Genomic DNA, 15,105 nt, shown 5'->3' with positions numbered 1-15,105 from the left:
AAGATAGACGCATGTAGCACATTTCAACACGAGAATGTGTTTAAAATTAGCGATCTGCTAGAATTTATCCTACACTGGCGGATGGCTGATCACCATTAACAAGAAGCTCTGTGTTCAACGAGTAAACCAATATAAGCTTCTAATTACAGTTTTAGTATAAATTTGCAAGATTAATGCGCATGTATCATCATGCGAGCCTTCTATATGTTTTTGTGCATCTGTATGGGGGTGATAAACAAGGAGGAGGTAAGCATTAAGAGTCATTTCTAGCACTCCTGTCTTGGTAGTGCCAAGAGGACGAGCGGAGATGAAAGGTAATGCAAATGGAAGTGTCATACAGCGAGTTCCATTCCAGACAGCCACCTTTGAAATAATTAAGACAGTGGAATGGAGTGGAGCCTGAGTGAGGAATAGCAATTCCTCTGAGTGACTCCTTCTAAATACAGCGAGCAACCAGGCACAACACTGTTGCGCAGATGTTACGACAGTATTTCCGTTGAAATGTTTGTTTAATTCGCCAAAAGGGTATCTTTATGTTAATTTGATCATCTCTGTCAAAGGGACATCATTTTGAATTAATTTTTGACCTTTTCGTGATAATCAAGATGGTTATTAAATGTAATCACATTCAACACAATTATCTTGAAACATGTCAAAACACATTAAACGTAAAAGAATCTGGCCTTCTTTTTAGCCTTAGCCAAGGGGCCACAATTCCACATAGAGCAAATAAATATTCATTTAGAATTTCCTAATCGCACACGGCTAAAGATGAATACAAAGTGGGAGAAATGCAGAGGATTCCATGCTGTGTTGGAATATGGCGCATGAGTTGTGCTGGATAAATACAAGGCTTGCCACAAGCAATTCGCATATGTAGCTGACAATAGTGGAGCGGGTTTATGCATGCAAATGGGTTCCTTGACATGCACGGTGCAAGAGACGCCAGCTAATTTCATAATTGGTGAGCGTGATTATGCGAACACGGTGGCGCCGTATTGGAACATGCGAGGAGGGCTTTGTAATCAAGCGCGTGCCAGCGGACATTTTAGGTCTATCCTTTTCGCATGCTCACCACTGCTAAATTCTTTAAGATGGTGGCACCTTGAAGGAAATGCTACTGCGCTGACGGAGCCCAGCCCACCTCCTCCCTACCCAGAGTCTGCAATGCGATTCTAGGAATATTGTGGGGCACCCTTCGCCTACCCCACCTGCATGATAAATTTTTAATTCCCACGTCACACTAATAAGCATATTAAGCTGAGAGTCTGGAGCTTCCGCATATATGCATGAGTCCACATGCATTAAATTTGCATAGAATCGAGTGATTCAAATGGAAGTATGCTAACGTGCATCAATTCACTGTGCATCATTTCTGACATATGACAAATGCTGCCTTTAGACTGTAACCCATCATTCTTTTTTGAGACACAAAAAGGAATCTCTACTCATTTTCAAAGAAATGAGTGGCTCAACCCTAATAACATACCCTAATATAGCCATATTTGAACTGCAATATTCACTCCTGAATTTTTTAAAAATGGGTTCCTTCAAACAGATTTTTTAAAAAATGTACAGAAAAAAATTATTTTGTTGTAATTTATGAACAACGTAGCTTTAAATTAGATTTTTTGGGGGGAAATAATACTGTCAAGCTTTTCATTGGCATGATATGCATCACTCAACTGATTTGGGTTTTGAGGGGTTTTTGAGACAAATTGACTTATTCGTAGCTCTGATAATTTGCATAATCTAAATTGAGCAGACAACAGAAACGCTCAGACACACAGCTGCGGTTAACGCCACTAACACATACGGTGTCACAACGCTGTTATTGCACAGATTGCTTTTGACTTAGAGTAAAAACAATGTTATTCAATCTTGTCATTATGTCATGCGATGTAATAATACCAATTATATACATTGCAAAAATATATACAATACTGTATAATACACAATGACAGATTTTTTTTTTTTCTTTTTTTTTTACAAAATCAACAGTAGCATTACACAATAAATCAAATCAATAATTAAGGCATTTAAAAAAAAAAACTTACTGAACTGATTTTGAAGTGTTCAGGTCAAGATTGAACTATGCAGGACTGAACTGTGACATTTTACCCATTGCAATTTGTGAGAATTTCCTCATGTTACTAAGGGTAATACATCATATTAAAGGAACATATTTTGACTTTTTTTGCAATCACTGTACTGCTTCTAAATCTTGACACTGAGGTTCATTTGCTCCATGAATCATATTGCAGGGTTGTTCTATTTGAACATTTTGGCACTAGACCTGTCTGCTTCTTTGAGATGTCAATGAGTTGTGCATTGACACTGATAAATCAAGATTTGAGCGTGAGATACCAGATTGATGCTGAATACACACTGGAACACACAATTATACACACAACCATGACAAATCTGACTGAAAACATGCACAGATACATTTAAGTGGCTTCTTAATACGCTTACAGATCCACACCTACACAAGTACGTACATACATGCATAGAGAATCTTCCACTTACTAACACACACACACATATGTGGAACCTGTCCTGCTTTTGCACATAGCCATCATACGCATGTGAGATCACCTCTTGTTGCCACAGCGACACCAACCAGTGGGAACAACACTGTACATGTGACCTGGTTGAGAAGGGGCGGGTCTACAGGATGCTCTGTGCCAACATGTACCTGCTTGTTTAACATCACAGCACATTCTATGGCACTTTTTTCAGTTAGATTGTAGGGAGTTAACTTACACATTCATGTAAGCTTCCTGAATCTAGAATTGCTTCTTATGAAATCAGTGGGATATGGATGAGATAAAGAGAGAGAGTGAGAGAATATGAACTTATCACAACACTGTAAAAAGTATCAATATGTTGCAAGTGATGCCACTTTATGTACCTAGCTAAAATTTGAATTGTGGGACATACAACCTGAAAGTTATAGTGTAACCACAAACATTGCTAAAACAAGCAAACAAAATCTGGCTTTAACCTTACACACAAAAATAATAATAATAAAAAAAATAAAATAAAATAAAAAAAAAATAATATATATATATATATATATATATATATATATATATATATATATATATATATATATATATATATATATATAATGCATTTTCATAAAAAGTGAAGAAAGCATAGCCTTTTAACAATTGACTAAGCATGGATCCAAGGACATAATTTAAAAACTAAACAGGCCAAGCATCCATCAATTAAATATATTTAAAATTAGAGGTAAACTAAATATATTTAAGGGAATAAACACAAATGACAATGTCAGTTGCCCAAATGCTAACAACTGAATGAGATGAGCACAGCAATAAAGTCTGTGTAAACTGTGCAGAAGCGCTATGAAGGGATTGTGACTGAGAACAGGTGGAGGATGTGGAGTAGCCAAAAATATGAAGATTGCCTGCCCAATGAATACTGATAAGCTGCCATGGTCGCTATGGTTATAGTATTCAGCCAATTACAAGACAGCAATATGCCTGAACTGTCTAAGACACACACACACACACACACACACACAATAGCAAAACGGCTCATTCATAGAGCTGCAGGCAGCCAGCCAGCCTACTACATAAAAATTCATATTCAAAAGGAACCTTGGAGTTCACCTCAATCTAGGTCCTAAATCATGTACACATGCTGAATATTTAGTTGAAGCTCAGAATGAGTACACTTACGCGTCTTTGCTATTTCCATAACAACCTCCAAAACAGAGTTTATATTAAGATATCACTTAGAAGGTGTAAATCCTCAACAAAAAAACAACAACAACAACAATACATTAAATATTAAATATGTGTTTTATATGTTAGAAGTCAAAGCTCTGGCTTATAGCATGCAGTACTGCCTTCTCTATAGTATCACAGATTTTCTTGAAAAAACATGACCCATTTCTATCACTCAAAGCATGTGGTTTTGCAGTAATGAAAGAAGTGATCTCAAAAATGATTTGCAAACATTCAACACTACATATAACCTTTCAACAGTACACATTAAATTGCAATGCGGACATTTTGAATAGATTGACTGTCAAGAGCTGGTGCATACAAAGCAAGTGCTGGGTAAAACGAAAGGACATGTATATTATCATAAGAGGAATCATTAAAGATGAATTATTAAACAAGGTGTACGGTTTTTTGTGATGCAAAAAAAATTAAATAAATGATTTCAAATTAATTTAGAATGATGCAAGTAGAAAAGCAGGTTTTTGTTGTTAACACCATTGTTGTCTTGAACTCAAAAGGCAAGGTGTCAATGTCTTTTCACAGTAGATTCTGGTAATCGCCTGACAATATCATGTTCCTTCCCTTCTTCTTGACAACACACGAGGACCTACTATTACAGGCATTCACAGAAAAGAGCCTGGGATAAAACTGCATTAGTTTTGGCATTTAAACAAAGCTATATATATATATATATATATATATATATATATATATATATATATATATATATATATATATATATATATATATATATATATATATATATATATATATATATATACACACACACACACATTTCAATGCATCATAATTTTGAAACAACAACAACTACTAAAAATACAACAATAATAATAGCAACATACTGTAATGCATTTATTTAATTTGGAAATTCTGTTGGCTAGATGTTAAAATAATTATTTAGTTTAAAAATGTATTTAAAGCTATAATACTATTTCATAGACTAACATTTTTAATAAAATCACAATTGCACTGTGCAAGTGTTTAGTTCCTTGATATTGTTACTGAAAGGTAAATTGTTTAAGACATAATATGTGTTAAGGTTTACTCCGCATATAAAATGTCTATTTTAATCTGCAACTAACTTGCCTTGGCCTCTAAAATATTATATTTATTTAAAAAAAATACACAGAATAAATTCATAATAGAGTAGACCTAAAGTCTACTGCAAAGAATAAATACGGTATAATGAGAGGTCGTTAAGCCAGACGAAAAAATAAATAAAAAAATGATACTTGTCAAGTTCAAATGCAAGCGCGTTGGAGGACAATAGTGGTGATGTCATGTTTCAACGCGTTCTAAGGCAGAGCTGCAGCAAAGCTGCTTCAAAACTTCAAGCTCAAGACCCACTTATTTTACAAACACACGCCTTATTCCCACACTTCCAAACATTTCACCTCGGTAGTAGCAGCAGCACGTTATATAGCTATCATGCCAGTGATATATTCACAGCCGTTAGGCTACTGTTCCTGCTTTGGGGCCCGCGTCTGCTGAGGCTGGGAACGGTCGCCACTTTCTAAAGGGATGCAGATGAGTCGGGTGCACTTGACATCTTTTCATGACCCATGTCGCCCCCAGCCCCCCCAGCCCGCCGGCGCTGTCTGTCATATTCTGGATAGGGCCGTGGCATTACCACTTGCCCTCGAGCGTGGGAATGGGAGCGTCCAGTCGTTCACATCTACTGCGCTCCGTTTAACGGAATCAATTAAGGAGGACCGACCCCCTCGCTCCCCATGTGCCCACCCCTTTTCATTTTTGTCAGCTCTCTCTATATGTCCTAATTATTTCTGTTTGGGATGCCAGCGCCGTTTCCTGGCCAAAGGCGACCGAGCTGAAATAAATAGTGAGCACGTGGGTTCCTCTCTCTTCACGTGTCAATTTTAAGTAAATTGGTGAGAGCATACAAACTCGAGTATTATTAAATTAATCTCTGATAGTCTATTAATTTATTACGCCACTAAACAATATTTAAAACAACATTTCCTCAGGGAAAAACGAAGCTGACTCTTTTGTTTGCTTGTGTTAACGTTTAGCCTACTTTTTTTTTTTTTTTTTTGGGCGCAAGCATTAAGAAATGCATACTTTTCACAGCAACATAACATAAAATGAAACCTAAATAAACAAATAATTAAAACCCAAATTCTTGTTTGACAATGTGTCTAGCCAACAATTCTCAAAACGACTGACATAGCCTATAATGCATTTTTGTTCATGTATCTTCGTGTCTTGAGGCATCCAGAGTTTTCGATGAGCCAGGAGGCAGTTTTTACTTTCGGTTATCTAGCTTTATGAAGTGCAACATACTCATACAGCTAGATAACCAAAGATAACAACTCGCTTCCAATTCCACAACAGTAATCCCCGGATACCTCCGTGTCTTGTGTGTAAGAATAAATCCAAGTGAAGAAGTTGCTAAAACAACAAAAAATAGGCACGGGACTTCACAATTGTCATTGGTAGTTCTTAAAAGTAGGTATGCTCGCAACAAAAATATATGACAGTTTCTTCACAGGGAAATGAGAATCAAAACGGAAGCTATAATCCATTTGACATCGGAGAAGTTAACGTTAAAACAATATGAGAGTTGGAGCCTGTCGGATAAGAAGCAGTCATCCTCACACAGGCCATCATTTGCATTGCAAATTACCTCCCGATCTCACAAAAGGCTCCTTTGGCTCTATTAAATCGTGGCAGCATCGATAGATATCCCACGGAACCAACAGCGATATTATACAAAAGAGAAATCCGATTCCAGAGGAAAAAAGTGCACACGGAAATAACGTCGCGTTTGTTTCGCCACTGAATGGAGAGATCGGTCTCTTATTTTTAGCCGAGTGGTGGCAGGTTGTCCGTGCACGGAGGAGATCGGTAATGCCACGGATCCCTGAGAGCTGCTATGAGAGAGACGAGAGGAGGATTGTGTTGCTGCTGCCAGCGGTCTGAGAGAGGGAACAGGGCCACATCTCGAGGAGTGGGGGGCGGAGGGGGTAAGCGGGGGGGCGGGCTTCCAGTACCAAAATATGGACCAGCTAGAAAAGGTCAAAGGTCTCGGACCACAGGAGTGCAAGGTCATGATGAAGGTGGGGATGATGATGATGTCATTAGAAATCTCCAGAGCGCGTTTGCATCCCTCGCGCAGGTTGAAGCGGCGATCCTTACGCATAACGCATTTTCAAAGGCGACTATACTTGATGGAAATATTTGAAAGGCAACGCCAATCACTCTCGCTCACGAGGATTTTGGTTTTTAGTGTGACTGAATACAAGGAAATGCTCGCCGGCGACAAGAGGAATCTTGCGATTGTTCTCCTCTGACACTAACAGTCAACACGCAAAGGTATGTAGCAGCTGCTCTCTAGACAGAGTGAGGTGTTATCAGAATCTTATTTTTAAATGGATTACATACTCATGCCTACTTTCTGTTCCGTGAGAACAGTAATTGAATACAGTAAGTGGATAACAAACCTATCAATCAAAACGTGATGCTGACTCTCCAGCATCTGTGTGGGTTTCAGAATTTGGGAGTCAACACAGCACTACTCTTTCTCTCTCCCTCTCTGTCTGTGTGTATGCGTGTTCGAAAAGTTGAAAAACATTCTCAATAAAACTATTTATATCACTCATCGTGTACAATGTGTCTTAAATTCATTTACACTATATCATTAACTGTATAGACCACCTGAAACGTCACAAACAGATGTCAGTACACAAGGTGTTCTGCAGGCCTGTACAGTAACATACACAAATAATGGAAAGAATAGGTCTCTAATATAGGTCTCTAAGTTGTAAAACGTCTGCCTCAATGAGAGCGATTAAGACATTTGACTCACATGTCCACATGAAGCTACGCTTATTGATTATAATCAATTACAACTCACATAACATCTCACAGAAATGTGTGTTAAAAAAAATAAAAGTGTGTTTGATGCATGGCCTCCAATCAAAATTACTGTCTAAGCAGCACAACAAGAAAACTTCTGTTCCAAAATGCTAAATTAAATTCCCTTGCGCATAAATTGTGAGACTTTGTCACCTTGTATTATCACTGCATGAGACTTCTGGCCTTGAGACAAGTGCTTTGTGTTATATCAGTCCAAAGTATGTTAATATCTATGACACTGTTCTACAAAAACTCTAATGTAGTTAAATTTCTTTCGTCAAAATCTGTAATGCAACTTATAGCATTGTATTATTAATGGACAAAAAAAGAGAGAGAGAGAGAAAAGACAGGAAAAAAAGAGAAGTGTTTCCAGATGTACTCACTTGAGCAAAGATTTTTTATAATTATGCCGAAGTCGACGTGACCAGATGCAACTCCTGCTGAAGTATGAAGCCGGCGTGCACGGGCTGCTTTCGGTTTAAAATTGCCGCTAATACGCAGTTCATTACGCGTGCCTCAGCGGCTCTGATTCTCACTAGAGCACAGTCCAAGCGCACGAGAACGACAGCCACCGTATCAGCGAGAGCCAGTGAGAAGGGGAGAGGGAGAGGAGGGGTTGAGAAGTTTCCCATAACCTATTTGTCTGCAGCACCAAATAGAAAAGTGCACTGTTGAGCAGAGAAGGTCGGCATGCTCACCCCCCCCCCCCCCCCCTTATTTTTTCTTTTTTTTCTTCTTTTTTTTTCATGAAGGGTTTTCGGGAGGGGCAGTCCTCTCTGTGAAAGAAAGGACGTGCTCTGAAATTCAAACAAGTTCGCCAGGTCTTTTGTTGGACTTGAACTGAGGAGGCATTGTTCCTCTATTGGCGTGGACTAGCCCCGAGTTCCCAGACCAGGTTACGGATTGACTGCGGTAATGAATTTGCTCCGAGCGCTTCTGCCCAACACATTTTGACTGACGGAACGAAATGGCCATCTGACACTGAGAGGACATCATCAGCTCACGGAAAACTTACACACTGATTTGTAATAGCTCGTGAAGAAAAGAAAAATAAACAATAAAAGAGAAAAGTGAAATTGGTCCTATTTAAACTCACCATAACCTCACGCTCGAGTGCGCGCACGCAAGCTCAGAATAGGGCCTCAGGCTGTTAAATTTTTACATCGTGCCATGAATACACACAATAATATTTGCAGTCTACTATCTACACAATCATTTCTCTTTTGGCGCATCTATAGTTACAATTAGTGCAACTATCCTATATATATATATATATATATATATATATATATATATATATATATATATATATATATATATATATATATATATATATATATATATATATAGTGCAACTTACTTTTGATAGGCTATGCACATTAGTAATTAAGTAATGAATAATAATATTATGTTTTGTCAATGTCCTATCAAATTATGATATAAAAAATGCTGAATACCGTTGCTATAGTTACCTCCTCTGGCGACTGAGATTGCTGTGGGTCAGCATAATATTTGAATACGCGCACTGATTTACTTCTATTTCCGAAACACACATACGGTATGTAACAAAGAATATTCACTTGTGAGATCTGATGCCAGACCTTTTGTTTTGATATTCAATGATAACGGCTTCAAACATAAATTAAGGGGGTCAGACCCACCCCAAAACCTTTATTCACACCACACATATTTATATAACATAGCCTAATCTAATAACAATAATAATTATTATTGTCATAATAGCATTTTCTTTATTTAATGATCAAGTTCAGATTTTGAAAATACATTTCTTAAATGTAAGATTCTGAACGTTTCTAAATAGTGTTAACTAATTCTTATTCCTTCACTGTTCTCAATTATTGCCAGCACTTGTGTTTGACTAAAACGAATTCACGTTTAGATTTCACAACGAGGTCACGTCCGATGACGTAGCAAGCCTATCGGCTACGTGCAGCCATATTTAAATACATCAGGGAAATTAGCGCATCAAATATGCAAATCCCCCAACATAGCCTTTCTTTCAGCGGTCGGAGTAATTTCCCCTCATCGACTTCGAGGTGGCTCGTTTCTTTTTCGGAAGAATATGTAAGTTGTTGTTTTTTTTTTTTTTATTGAAAGGAAGAACCTTTCTTGACCGTGAAACTGGACCATATGCAGCAAAGAAGCGGAGACTCATTGCCAGGGAAGTCGCTCATCATGCATAATGAGACGCCTGCTCCGCCATTCTTACATCTTCACCGCAGTTGGTCCTTGCGAGTGTATTATTTTTAATATTGATGCATATTTAAAAGGTATATTTGAATTTCCTTTGCATTCACGGTGCATGGCTGCGTTGTCTCGATTCCATTTTATTTCATGCGCCTTTGGCTCTTCGCGATGCGGATTTTTATTGCATAGGTTACGCTACAGCATTGTCTCCATCATTGTTTATTTCAATCCATTTAAAGAAAGTTAAACAATACTTAAGGTTTATATATATATATATATATATATATATATATATATATATATATATATATATATATATATATTTTTTTTTTTTTTTTTTACTTAGCTATTCCTTCTTTTGAGCGTCTCAAACAAAAAGGCACAGAGCGCATTATGTTACATTAGCATATCATTAAGTTAGAGCATCTCTCATAAAGAAATAGTCGGTTAAAAGATACTACAACTGCAATTAGCTACTAGAAGCAGCAAATATTTTCATGCAATTTGAAGTAGTCTATACGAACAAAATGAGCAAAACAAAATTGTACTTAGCAGTAGGCTATAAACACATTATTATTAGAGAACAACAACAACAAAAATAATATTTTGTAAATTATTAGGTACATAGTAGGCTAAATGAGCATCACATCTTTAGTTCTCTTTAGCTGTCTAGCCCACATGAACAAATAATCTGCTAGTAGTCTAAACAAAGAAAAGCTGAAATCATGAGGCAAATGCTTTAAAAAAATGAATGAACGATATCTATTGCATTGAACTTGGCATCGACACAAACATCATCGACCTCAAAACTTACCGCTAAAGTCATCATTAGGCCTAATATCCACTTCCTATTAATATAACTGCGTTTACTTTCGAGTCAAGACTCTTTTCCAGAACTTCTCAGGCGCAATCTTAGGCATCTCTTCTTCATAGTTCCTACTCGTAAAGCGTCTGATCTTCATCTTGTGAACCCTTGCTCAACTGATCTGGCACCCAATAGAAGTGGTCAGACGGGCACACGCGTAAAGATTGATTCCCAATGGGTCAACACACGTGCTGTCCTATGCTCGCATGTTTTCCGCCTTAAACTTCAGACAGCCCTGCTATATCTCTTTATACCAACAGACGTCAATAAGAAAAACAGGACTTACTTGGACTCTTCATGTCCTCGTCTTGACGACTTCACGGTCCGAAGTTGTGTAGCACATGTGTGATCTGCTGCGTCTGTTTGCAACACAGCAGGACCGCGATTACCATACTTATGCATATTTAAAACCTATAGAGAAAGGGACTTCAAACTTTCCCACAGCTCTTATAAATATAACGGCAGGCAATGAATCACCATAACGTCCCAAATTATAATATAAACCATATACAACTCCTATCTGTATAATTGGAGAATGAATTAGCCATCTTCAAATCTTAATTTATTTTCATCAGATTCTTATATTATTCTGCATTACATTCGAAGCATTTTGCCATTGATTGGTCTTCTGGACCAAGTAACCTAATCTATAGGCTATAAAGTTAGTGCAAATTTAGGCTTATTTCGACTTCGCGGAGAAAGAGATTCATGCAATTCCCGAAGACACCCTTAAAACCTAATCCAAAAGTGCCTTAATAACTTTGAAAATGTTTTCGAGGCTCATGAAAAAATGTTTTAATGAGAGGAAGTGGCATTTTTAGGATTTTTGTATTCACTGAAGCTTTCACACATTTTATAGTCATTGTACAGAACCTCCCGTTAGCCTACTCTATTTAAGATTAAACGTACAAAAACAAGACAGAACAAACAAAAAATTATTATTGTTTTTGCGTATCTTGAACAGGATATATATATATATATATATATATATATATATATATATATATATATATATATATATATATATATATATATATATACACACATATATATTTACAACGTGTTCCTGTATATTCTGTTAATAGATTGATAAGATAATGATTCTTATTATCGATATATAAACAAATACAGTAAAGGGAAAAATATAGGCAACAAACTGTCTTAATGGTCATCTGTATTCCAGCCTCTTTAATTACGCGTGTAGATTATGAGAACGAGAAAACCGAACGTCTAAAGCGTCTAAACGAGCATAGGCTATGGCTTATTTCTGTTTCTCCTCTCAATTATATCTCTCTTGGTTCTTTCATAATCATTAATAGATAGGATATATATAAAATAGGTCCTAAAATATATGGAGAGACTTTTTGTTTAAGTGAGTTAGACGTATGACAGAGAGGGTGGAGAGGGAATAAGAGAGAGGAGGAAGGCTCATTTCAAGGTGATTCAATACAAAGACATTCATGTTTTCTTTCTATTGTTCAGCTGTGCCGAATAATGCAGTGCACATTATTCGATTAACGGGGAATTTAGATGAAACGGTGGGCATTTACAAATGTTTTATAGTGTTAATAAACTTTAGTTTTTCCCTCCCCCTTTTCAACTGCTTGGCTTTTTTTTTTTTCGTGTTGGACACATACCTTGTGGCCAATTCATCTAAACGTGTAAGACAGCAAATACAATAATAAACTGTATTCTAAATGGTATTTCAAGCCATTTCGAAATATTGCCTCAGCCATTCGTTCTCTAGAAATTCATTTGAAGTGAGAAAAGGAAATTTGAGTCACCGTGATGCGTCTCTGAAACACGTGGCGACATCTGGCGGTGAAATGCTTTGTGGCGCTCTCCAGCAGAAACAAATGATTTATCAGGAGACACGAGCGATAACTCCACGTGAACATATCATTCATACTGTCATAATGTGATCTATCATGTTAATTCTATTTGATTATGTATTAATTTTTTTCTCTCAAAGCTTCCATTAATATAAATCTACGACTGTCGTCATATTTTTATAAGCAGACTGATTGATACAACGAGTTTAAATTGTAATCAAATATTGATAGATAAATAGGCCAAATACTAATCTTTAAATTATACAGGAGCCTTGTGTCCCTTTTTTATTTTTGTAGACATGTTAGACAGACTACACACATTTCTGTTTTGGGGAAATAAAATGTAGTATAGGCTACTACACGCACTATAATAGCAACAGTTTTGAAAACATATATCCACATATTGGCTATACGGTAGATTTATTTGTTAGTCCGTTTTATTTTTGTTACCCTCAATTATCTCTCATTTAGTAATGACTAGAATAACTGTCGCTCTTGTTGCAAATTATATCCAGTAGCCTATGTGCAGTTAACTGTAAAAACACGAGGGAAAGTCGTTTATACTAGACTACTTTACGCTTTCTTACTTAAGACAGACCCCTTTATAAAGCCAGGAAATGTGTTATAGAAAGCAAAGGATAAGTTTCTTTTTAAAAATGTAATTTAAAAAACATTGTCGAAGCCACTTCTGACCAATACGCGGGTTACACGCGATGCGTGCTCAAGATCATGCAGTTATATGCTTAATGCACGGATTTGTAATTTATTATTATTATTATTATTTTACACTGTGATAATCGCTTTAAAGAATACAGTAATATCCTAGTAGTATTAACGCGCATAGTTTAATTTAAAAAAAATCACCTTAAATGCCATGTTACAAAAAAAAAAAAAAAAAAAAACTTTACAGTCAACTATATGTTCACTTGATGCTTGTCAAAAATACACCTGCATGCCCTCCTTTTCTATAAAGCTTATTGACGAGCAAATATTTATGTGCTAAAAAGAAAAAAAGAAAGAAAGAAAGAAAGAGGGAGAAAGCGAGAAATCATATTTTGAGTCTAAAAATATTCGTCTGTTAAATTTCGATATTCTCCCCAAAATATCCGCAACTAATGTAGCTAATAGCCTATTTGTCGATGATGATGACATGAATACTATCCAATGAATGATGAATAAAAACCAAATTGAATAATGAATAATAAATTAAAACAAAATAACTAAAAGCAGATTAACTTCTAACAAACTTTTTCGTTTTGCTTTTCGCTCATTTCTTAGCAGAAAGCTACCGTCAGAATGAGTTTATTGCAACGATTATAGCTGTGCCCATTCGAGCTTTTTATTTATTTATTATTATTTTATTTTTTTTATCGTGAAAAGTTTCACAGTGTTCCATATATTAATGGTATTTATGACGTTTTACATTTTCATTTAGCTATTAATTGTCCATTTGTCTCGCAATTATTTAGCGTTATATTACAGATCCAAGATTTAAGTTTTCAGTTCAAGTTTAGACTACAAATTATTTCAAGTGCACCTTTGATTCTGTTTTTTTTTTCTCTATTTTTTCGTTTGTTGTGTTCGTGTATAATGCTTTTTTTAAAAGACTTGTGAAAGTGTAAAGTGTAGGAGAGATAATATCTTCTGTGCAACATCTGGAGGAGTGGAAAATAATGTTGATTAAACGTTGAAATAATCTCTGTTGTGAGTGTCTTTTTGATCATCACAGGCAAACATACTTACATTTTAGTTTTATACAGAGCTACAATAGTATATATGTAAATGATCCACATCAAAGTTTGGGTTTACACAAGAGCCACATTTACATATAGCCTATGTGACAACTTCATGATGTTCTCAAAATTATATTCACAGATTCCCAGAATCTATGTGATGAAAGTGGCCTATTTTAAATATTCAAATGTTACATTATATGTACAGGGCAGGTCAATAGCAAATAATGCGATCAAGCAGAAACAGCTTAAAATGCACTCAGTAACAAAAACAAATCAAATTCGGCACATAATTCAAATAGCCTACACAATTAATGTCTAATTAAAGAGTTTGAATATGTATCATACGTAGAGTTTGTGCAGTATGATTGTATGTTTAACACGTTTTACAGAGATTAGTTCAGAAATCTCAGTTTCACCGGAGAAGCGGGGGAATGAAATAAGGCAAAAATCTGCAACAATGGTGACATCTTGTGGCCAGAAAGATTCATTGTCTCTTCAACAGCCTTCACTGTTTCTACAATGTATAATCTTAGGTCTAGCATTTTCCTGAAAACATTTTACATTGTCGATAAAGGCAATTAATAAACCAATGCACAAATATAAAGGTCGATAGTTTAGACTAGGCTATAACGCGTAGCCTACACATTAAATCTACTGTGTTACTACTGTTAGCCATAATACCTGTCTACTAATAAATGTTAGCCCCTTTCAAATATTTGAGTAACATTCTGGAGCTAAACATAGCCTGTTTTCAAGGGAGACAAGAAGAAACTCCAGCTCAGAGCTTGTTAACTTTATCTGAGGGATGG

At 36.2% G+C, this 15,105-nt stretch overlaps 1 long non-coding RNA gene across 4 annotated transcripts in view; it reads right to left on the bottom strand.

Moving 5' to 3' along the window:
- The window catches only part of LOC127958919 (uncharacterized), a 42,330-nt gene that overhangs the window by 26,902 nt on the left and 323 nt on the right, over window positions 1-15,105 (bottom strand). Inside the window, exon 2 of one of the 4 annotated variants that reach the window (XR_008154171.1) lies at window positions 11,015-11,087. The exons of 1 other annotated variant lie outside the window; for it this stretch is intronic. This is a non-coding gene — a long non-coding RNA (uncharacterized LOC127958919). Of the gene's footprint in view, window positions 1-8,038; window positions 8,302-10,677; window positions 10,954-11,014; window positions 11,088-15,105 lie in introns of those variants that run through there. 2 more of the 4 variants (XR_008154173.1, XR_008154172.1) reach the window with 2 other exon arrangements.

The sequence above is a fragment of the Carassius gibelio genome, chromosome B5, assembly GCF_023724105.1.
Source record: "Carassius gibelio isolate Cgi1373 ecotype wild population from Czech Republic chromosome B5, carGib1.2-hapl.c, whole genome shotgun sequence".
NCBI lineage: Eukaryota > Metazoa > Chordata > Actinopteri > Cypriniformes > Cyprinidae > Carassius > Carassius gibelio.
Note: the sequence above shows the minus strand (reverse complement) of the source record. Positions and strands in the feature narration are given on the sequence as shown.